We start from the raw sequence: 8,545 nt of genomic DNA on the forward strand, positions 1-8,545 counted from the left end.
TTTTTTCTATTTCGAATTTTGTACCATTTAAGACTTTTTCAATAAATAAATACTTTTAAAGGCAAGCAATAGATGGGGGAAATCATTTGCATCACTGTTAATATCCCTGTGCCAGTGTTAGTCTCCGCCAGTAGAAGGCGCTGGAGGGTCATTGTGAGGTGGCAGCGGGAAGACGGGACTTTCCTTTCCCCAGGTTTGCCCTTTTCTGTGGCATCAAGTCTGTGTGTGTGTGTGTGTGTGTGTGTGTGTGTGTGTGTGTGTGTGTGTATGTGTGTGTGTGTTGTTGAGGGAGGTGGTATCTAGCTCTAGCCTGTGCCCTCCAACAAATTTCTTTGTCACTGGTGGGCTGTGTGGCCCAGTCCTCTGCAAAAGTCTGAATCTCAGTTCCTTCCTCATTCACCCTCCCTCAGCCCAACGGGTAGGGCTGGAGCAGGCAAACTACCTCCTGCAGGTCAAGTGCAGCCAGCCACCCGCTTCTGCACTGCCCTGGAGCTAACAATGGTTTTTGCATTTGAACCCCAACTAAGCAGAATGTTATCTCAACAAAATGGATCCCATTCTTCTCATTAACAGAACTGTATTCCAAAATATATACTCCTTATTTTATTTTGAATTTCATCAATAAAAAGGTTGTGGACATTTGTTTCTGTGTTGTTGTATAACTTTCTACCTAATATCCTTGATTATACCTCTTGCCCACAAAGCCTGAAATATTTACTGTCTGGGCCTTTACAGAAAAAAGTCTGTCAACCCCTACCTTATAGTCTCCCTGCCTTAAACTACTCCTTTTGATAGTTAATCATCTTTTATTAGTTAATAATTCTTTGTATTTAATTTTCTCTGCTTTAATTACTGGAGTGGTTTCTGTCTCCTGATTTGTCCCTGACTGATACAGCCCTGATAGACAAATAGCTTCTACCAATTACTAAGAAAATATAGACAACCTATAATAGGTTCAAACACATCTTTATTAATCAAAACAAGAACCATTACAAACAACACATGTTTGCCAACAAGAAATAAAAAGCATAAAAATCCATGCTTCAAGATTCCACAAACTCTTGGAAAGCATTTTCTGCATCCTGCTGGTTGTGGAAGCGTTTTCCCTGCAAAAAGTTGTCGAGATGCTTGAAGAGGTAGTAGTTGGTTGGCTAGAGGTCGGGTGAATATGGTGAATGAGGCAGAACTTCGTAGCTGAATTCATTCAACTTTTGAAGCATTAGTTGTATGATATATAGTCAGGCGTTGTCGCAGAGAACAAGTGGGCCCTTTCTGTTGACCCACGCCGGCTGCAGGCATTGTAGTTTTCGGTGCATCTCATCTATTTGCTGAGCATACTTCTCAGATGTAATGGTTTCACCAGGATCCAGAAAGCTGAAGTGGATCAGACTGACAGCAGATCACCAAATGGTGACCAGGACCTTTTTTTTGTGAAAGTTTGGCTTTGGGAAGTGCTTTGGAGCTTCTTCTTGGTCCAGCTACTGAGCTGGTCACCGCTAGTTGTCACATAAAATCCATTTTTCATTGCACGTCACAATCTGATGAAGAAATGGTTCATTGTTGTGTACAGGAAGAGAAGATGACACTTCAAAACGACGATTTTTTTGATTTTAGGTGAGCTCATGAGGCACCCACTTATTGAGCTTTTTCACCTTCTCAATTTGCTTCAAATGCCGAATGACCATAGAATGGTCCACCTTGAGATCTCCAGCAACTTCTAGTGTATTTGTAAGAGGATCGGCTTTGATGATTGCTCTCAATTGGTCGTTGTCAACTTCCAAAGGCCAGCCACTGCACTCCTCATCTTCAAGGCTCTCGTCTCCTTTGCAAAACTTCTTGAACCACCACTGCACTGTACGTTCATCAGCAGGTCCTGGGCCAAATGAGTTGTTGATGTTTTGAGTTGTCTCCACTGCCTTATGACCTATTTTGAACTCAAACAAGAAAATCACTTGAATTTGCTTTTTGTCTAACATCATTTCCATAGTCTAAAATAAATATAAAATAAACAGCAAGTAATAAGTCATTGGCAAAAAAAATAAAGTGAGAAATGCACGTTAAAATGATGTATAACATTACCACATTTATTTAAGAATGTATTTCAATATCAAATGGCAAATTTCAACAATGCTAAAACCGCAATTATTTTTGCACCAGCCTAATAGGGAAGTAGGCATTCACCTATTTGTTTAGTCAATAAATATTTATTGAATTCCAGTCATTGTTTTAGGCACTGGGATACAGCAGAGAATTAAATAAATGCGGAGACAAAGGAGGAAGGGAGGGAGGTGAGAGGGTGGAAAACATCAGCCTAAACCATCCTTACTATTTCAAACTCAGGCTAAAATGTTGGGGTTTGGGGTAAGGTAAAGATTTGAATAGAGAGTAATTTAAGGGGAAATCTGAAAAGAATGTATGAACAGTTAAATCTAGAGCAGCATATGGAGTTTGGGAACTGACTGGTGTGAGCTTTATAGAGGCGGTCCAGGCTGGTCTTGTTTAATCAAGAAGCAATAACCCCTTGGTTAATGAGAGTTGGTGTGTCCACATCACTGTCTGCCACAGAGCATCTCATGGGCACTGTATCTGGGGGCTGAGGAGGGGCAAACTGAAGGGCGTGGTCCACATCCAGGGCCAGGAGAAGCTGAGCACAGAGGCTAGTCCTGGCTGACCCCACTGGACTGAGGACTGAGAGCCCAAGAGCCAGGGCTCGTGGGGCCTGGAGGCTGCTGGAAAGGAAACTTCTGGAGATTTGCTCCTCCTCCCAGGGGTTTAGGAGGCCCATTGCATCTCTGTCCAGAAGCTTGCACCAAGGCAGAGAGGCAGGAAGGAGGGAGGTAGGGACAGAGAGGGAGGAGCTCAGGAAAAAGGAGGGTCTGGAGGAAAGAACACTGCCCATGTCCAGGGAGCTGAGCGGCCACATGTCTGGCCCATATTCTGGCTTCCACATCCTGAAGGTGGCTCAGGCTGCATAACCTGCTGACAAAATTCTACTCCCAGGTAGGTGTCTAGAGCAAAATTGGTCAGACAGAGAGTTGCCCCTAGTTCTGATTTAGGTGGACCAAGATCCATCTTCTAGGGCCCCTGATCCACAGGATGACCAAGTGTCTATGTATATTGGGTATAAGGAGACCAAACAGTGGCAAGATGCTCCTGCTTGAGTTGTCCTCAGGGCAAGAATGACAAAAGCAGCACCGGAGCTGGAGTGTGTGTGGGGGGTGGGGGGATGTCTAGTTAAATGTTCTGACTGCCCACAATCACATTTTCTTCAAGGCTCAGAATAATTTAAAGTTCCAACAGCTCTGATTTCTATTATTTATTTTTACAAGTCTCACTTGGGTCTGTATTTCTTCACCAGGCTCATTAATTGCACAGTTTTTCATAGAGTTGGTTTATTTCTCTATCCTACAAGACCGCATGCTCCCTGTAGATAGAAAGCTTGTCTGCTTCGGTCAGCACTCTAAGCACGACGCCTGAACTGCACAGGGCCTGGTGTAGCAGAGCATGTGCTCAGTGAGCGCTCGTGACACGGTGGGCATAGAACACAATGCATTATACTCGGAGTCTGATCCCACCCCCAAAACACCCTTCGAGGTAGGTGTGATTCATAAGAGAACTGTGAGGCCCAGACAGGAGAGCCATTCACCCAAGGTAGAGCACCATTAAGTGTCCAGCCCAGGTTCAAGTTTCTGTCTTGCTGACAGGCCCAGGGCCACGAGGAATAGACATTCAGCCAAGGAAGAGAATAGGGGCCGGAATCTAGACTACTCTGTTTGCCAGGTTTGAGCTAAGAGCTGCAAAACAATAAGAAAATTTCCCAAACAGGAGCTGATTTTAGATCATTCTCTCAGAGAACATTTTGAACTATGTAAGATAATATAAACGCGTATGCACATGCATATGAAGAGATAGATGTAGACAGATCTCCCATTGGCTAAAGTCCTGAGCAAAGCCTTGTGAACTAAAATAAAATCTTAAGCCCCCTGCTGACTGAATGGACCCTCTCTTAGGCAAGGGAATCCCAGAGAAACCTTAAAGCTGAGTTGCTGGCCATGAGGAGAAGGGAGGTCAGACGTGTTTCATTATGGAGTTACTTCTGGAGTTACTCTTCGTAACAATAAGATACTGATCACTAACAGGACCCCAAGCCGTGAAAGACAAAGCTTAAACCACATCTGCAGGCCACCAATTTACTTAACAGATATCCAGTGACTTGTCTCTGATTAATAGATAGTCTTATCTTCACTTAAAACATTCCAAGCCTTTAGACAAAGCTTCATTCCTTTAACCAATTATGAATCAAAGAATCTTTAAACCCATCTGTAACCTATAAGTCCCACCCTGAGATGTCCCACCTTTTTGGGCCGAATCAATGTACACCTTCCATGTATTGATTTATGATTTTACATGTAATTCTTGTCTCTATGAATGTATAAAACCAAACTGCAACCTGGCCGGTTTGGGCACATTTTCTCCATACTTCTTGAGGCTGTTTGCTCCAAGCCATCGGTCATAACACATTCGGCTCACAATAAATCTCTTTAAATAATTTACAGGGTCTGTTTTTTTTTCCATTAACAGTCAGATTCCCTAATTGATTCTCAGTACCCCAATCCCCTTTCTACCTCCTCATTTCCTTCTACTCCTGTATTTATGCACAAAGAAGGAAGAGTCCAAGCAGGATGGCAAAGTTGGTCAAAAAGGTATTCAAGGAATAGAGATTTATACCAAAATAAGTTTGCTATTTAGATATAAAAATGGTTGATGTCCTCTGGGCAATATCATAACTTTGAGATTAGCTTTTCTTTTGGATCAAAATTTTTGCATCTCTACTAAACAAAAAATCACTTACAACTCTTTAATCTTCTAAAAGTAATATTCAAATTCATGGATTCTGGACCTTAATAGTAAATAGTAAGTCAGATAGTACATTCCCCTAGAATGTAAGGGATCAGCAAAGTACAGCATGTGAGCCAAATCTGGCTTGCTGCTTGTTTTTGTAAATAAAGTTTTATTGGGACACAGCCACACTCATGCTTTCACACCAGAGTTGAGTAGTTGCAACAGGGACGGACCCACTTACCTGCAAAGTTGGAAAAATCTGGCCCTTTAAGAAAAAGTTTGCGAACCCTGTCCAAGAATATTAAAGAATCTAACAGGCAGGCCTGTTAGAATGCCCAGTATAATATTTAAATGATTGGCAGACATTCTTTCATCTTGTCTGAATAATTGTTTTTAATAAGAGGCTCACTCTGAGGTCTGGAATTGGTGGGAACAAAAAAAGGGACTTCCATTTCTTTATGTAATTTTAAAAATCCTAGATATTCTTCGTAATGCTTTTCAACATTTTTGAATAAAAACACTAAAGTAAGAAATGTCATTTGTCCCTCTGCAGAAAATGGAAAGCATGTCCTTGGGAAGGTGGTATTGGTGAAATACCTGTACTCTACTGACTTTGGGAGATGGAGATGCACTTTGACCTCTAAGAGGAGTGGGCCAGCAAAGTATTCCACTGGCCTGCTCTCCAACTTGGAAATAAACTTTCTAAAGACATTATTTGCTTTGCTTTGCACCTAATGTAACTTTTCCGAGTAGGAGAGATTCTACTTTCATTTCTCTTATTGGTAATAGTGGAATTAGTAACCCTTTGTTAGAAGAGGCATATTCAATATATTTTTGTTTCAATTTTGGTTCCCCTTGATGGTGGTTAGCTTGATATTTGCAGCTTTTTCCTGAGGAGACTAGAAAAAGCAATTTAAACTGCTTTTCTTTGATTTGGTTTAGAACTACGTGTGAGATTTCCAAGTGGAAAATGAATGCCAACCTAACAAGTTTTTATTTCACATAATTCAAAATGTTGTCTCAGATACTGATCTAAAATCAGTTTGTGTTCTGGATATTTTCTTATCACACTATTTTAATATTTACACTCATCCTCTCATCCATTCATTCCTTCAAAAGCTTTTTAAAAAGCGTCGCTGTGTGCCAGACACCACAGCAGCAGCAGGTCACACCACACTGACCCAATCCAGCAGTTCTCAACCCCTCGGCCCAGCCCTCCCTCACCAAAACAACTCTGGAATGATGCTTTCACTGCCCTGAAATGAAGTTCACAGATAGTAAATCCTACTTACACGAGTAATTTCAAAACAAACCGACATAAATCCTGAACTGTAATATAAAAGAGGGGGCTGCTTTATAATAAGTTGATGAGTATTTTAGCCAGCCAGCACTCAGGCACAATTGCAGGAGGTGATATCATGAGGTCCCCAAGCACTCTCACCACCTTGTTCTGAACAAATACCAACTGAGGAGAAGTCAGAGCATGAGTTGATCTGTAGCAAAGATCAGGAATTTGGAAGAGTAGAGGCACAGGTGGTTGCTGGACTAAAAACCACTGTGTTCAGAGCACATAACACCTGAGAGGGAAAGGTGCTTTATGTTAATAGGCACAACACAGTTTGGTTCCCAGTTCAATCAACAAGATTTTCTAAAGCAGATTGAGGATTTCATTTGCCCCCGAAGACTACCCAGTGGGATGGCATGCTGGTAGTATTATCCTCATTTATCAGTGTAGGAACTGAGGTTTTTCCTCTTGAGCACCCAGCTAAACTCCACTTTCCAGCTCCTTTAGAGTTTGGTTGAGTCCATGTGACTGAGTCCTGGGCCTGGTCCCCAGCAGCCTGCGCCCCATCCCTGTGAAGTCACCCATTCTCTCTTCCCTTTCTACAGTGGTCCCTAGAGTCATGAGGTGAAGATGGGGGAACCACAAGACAGAATGAGCCCTGGCCTCTGCAGAACTGAGTGGAGCAACTACCCCCTACCCTGGTGCACAACTGCATTTGAATGTCATAGAACGATGCGGTGGATTCGTATTGAGTTAAACCATGAATATTTAGGGATTTATTTATCACAAGAGCAAGAATTTCTTTAACTAATGCATCCAAGGGTTCCCTGTCTATGATTTTAAACAATACCCTGACAAAGCAATATGTAACTTTTAATCATTCAGTGAGAAAGTTGTTCCCTTTAGAGTGCTGTGGCACCCAAGAGAGATTGGGTAGAAAGGATGCGTTTACTAAGCAACAAATATTGTGAATAGACATACAAAGAAGAAATACAAATGGCCAACAAGCACATGAGAAGACGCTTAACATTAGCAGTCACTAAAGAAATGCAAATCAAAACCACAATGAGATACTACTTCACACACACTAGGATAGATACAAAAACAAAAACATAAAGTAACAAGTGTTGGCAATGGTGTGGGGAAATTGGACCCCTGTACATTGTTGGTGGGGAACGTAAAATGGCACATCTGCTATGGAAAACAGTTGGTCAGTTCCTCAAAAAGTTAAACATAGAATTACCGTATAACCCAGTAATTACACTCTTAAGTGTAACCTGAAAGAAATGAAAACAGGTACCCAAACACATACTTGTGCAAGAATGTTTATAGCAGCACTATTCACAAAAACAGAAAGGTAGCCATAATAGCCAACCCAAATGTTTATCAGTAGGTGAATGAATAAATGAAATGTTGTGTATACAGGTATACACAACAAAATATTACTCAGCAATAAAAAGGAATGAAGACCCAATACATGCTACAACATGGATGAATCTTGGAAACATTATGGTAAGTGAAAGAAGCCAGTCCCTAAAGGCCATGTATTATATTGAAATAGCCACAATAGGTAAATCCATAGAGACAAAAAGAAGATTAGTAGTTGCCAGGATCAGGGGAGAGGGGGCAAGAGGGAGTGACTGCTTGACGTGATTTCTTTTGGGGAGATGAAAATGTTTTAGAACTATTAGGTTATTAAGTATGAAATGTCTGATTTACTTAAGTGCTTGAGTTTGACAGTTGATATCTCTGGCATTGCACTTCAACCACTTCTTGTTTTATTTTTATTGTGAAGGTACATCCTCAGTCTTTCAAATGCACATTTTGGCTTGTAATTGATTGTCTTTCAAGTTTTTTTAGAGCAATTTTTGTGAAACCATGGATAAGTAAAAAATTCGTGTTATTTTCGAATATGAGTTCCATCATGGAACCAATGCTGCACAGACAGTTCAAAATATGAACAAAGTGTTTGGGAAGGATGTGGCTAATGAACATATAGTATGTCCATGGTTTGAGAAGTTCCATTCTGGTGATTTTAATCTTGAAAATGAGTCACGTGGGCGACCTGAGACCAAGGTGGGTAATGATGAGCTAAAAGTTGTAGTGGAAGCGAATCCATCTTAACCTACGTGTGAATTAGCAGCAAGGTTTGACATGACTATTCCAACAATATTGGACCATTTGAAACAAATGGGCAAAGTAAAGAAGCTGGATAGATGGGTACGGCATAAATTAAACGAGCATCCAAGAGAAATCGTCTCGAAGCTTGCCTTTCTTTGCTGTCACAACATAAAGGTGAATGATTTCTACACTGCATTGTTACGTATGATGAAAAATGGATTCTTTTTGACAATTGCAAGCATTTGGCACATTGGTTGAATAGAGATGAAGTGCCAAAATTCAGTCCAAAAGCAAATA

The sequence above is a fragment of the Propithecus coquereli genome, unplaced genomic scaffold (genome assembly GCF_000956105.1).
Source record: "Propithecus coquereli isolate 6110/MARCELLA unplaced genomic scaffold, Pcoq_1.0 Scaffold208, whole genome shotgun sequence".
NCBI classification, from domain to species: domain Eukaryota; kingdom Metazoa; phylum Chordata; class Mammalia; order Primates; family Indriidae; genus Propithecus; species Propithecus coquereli.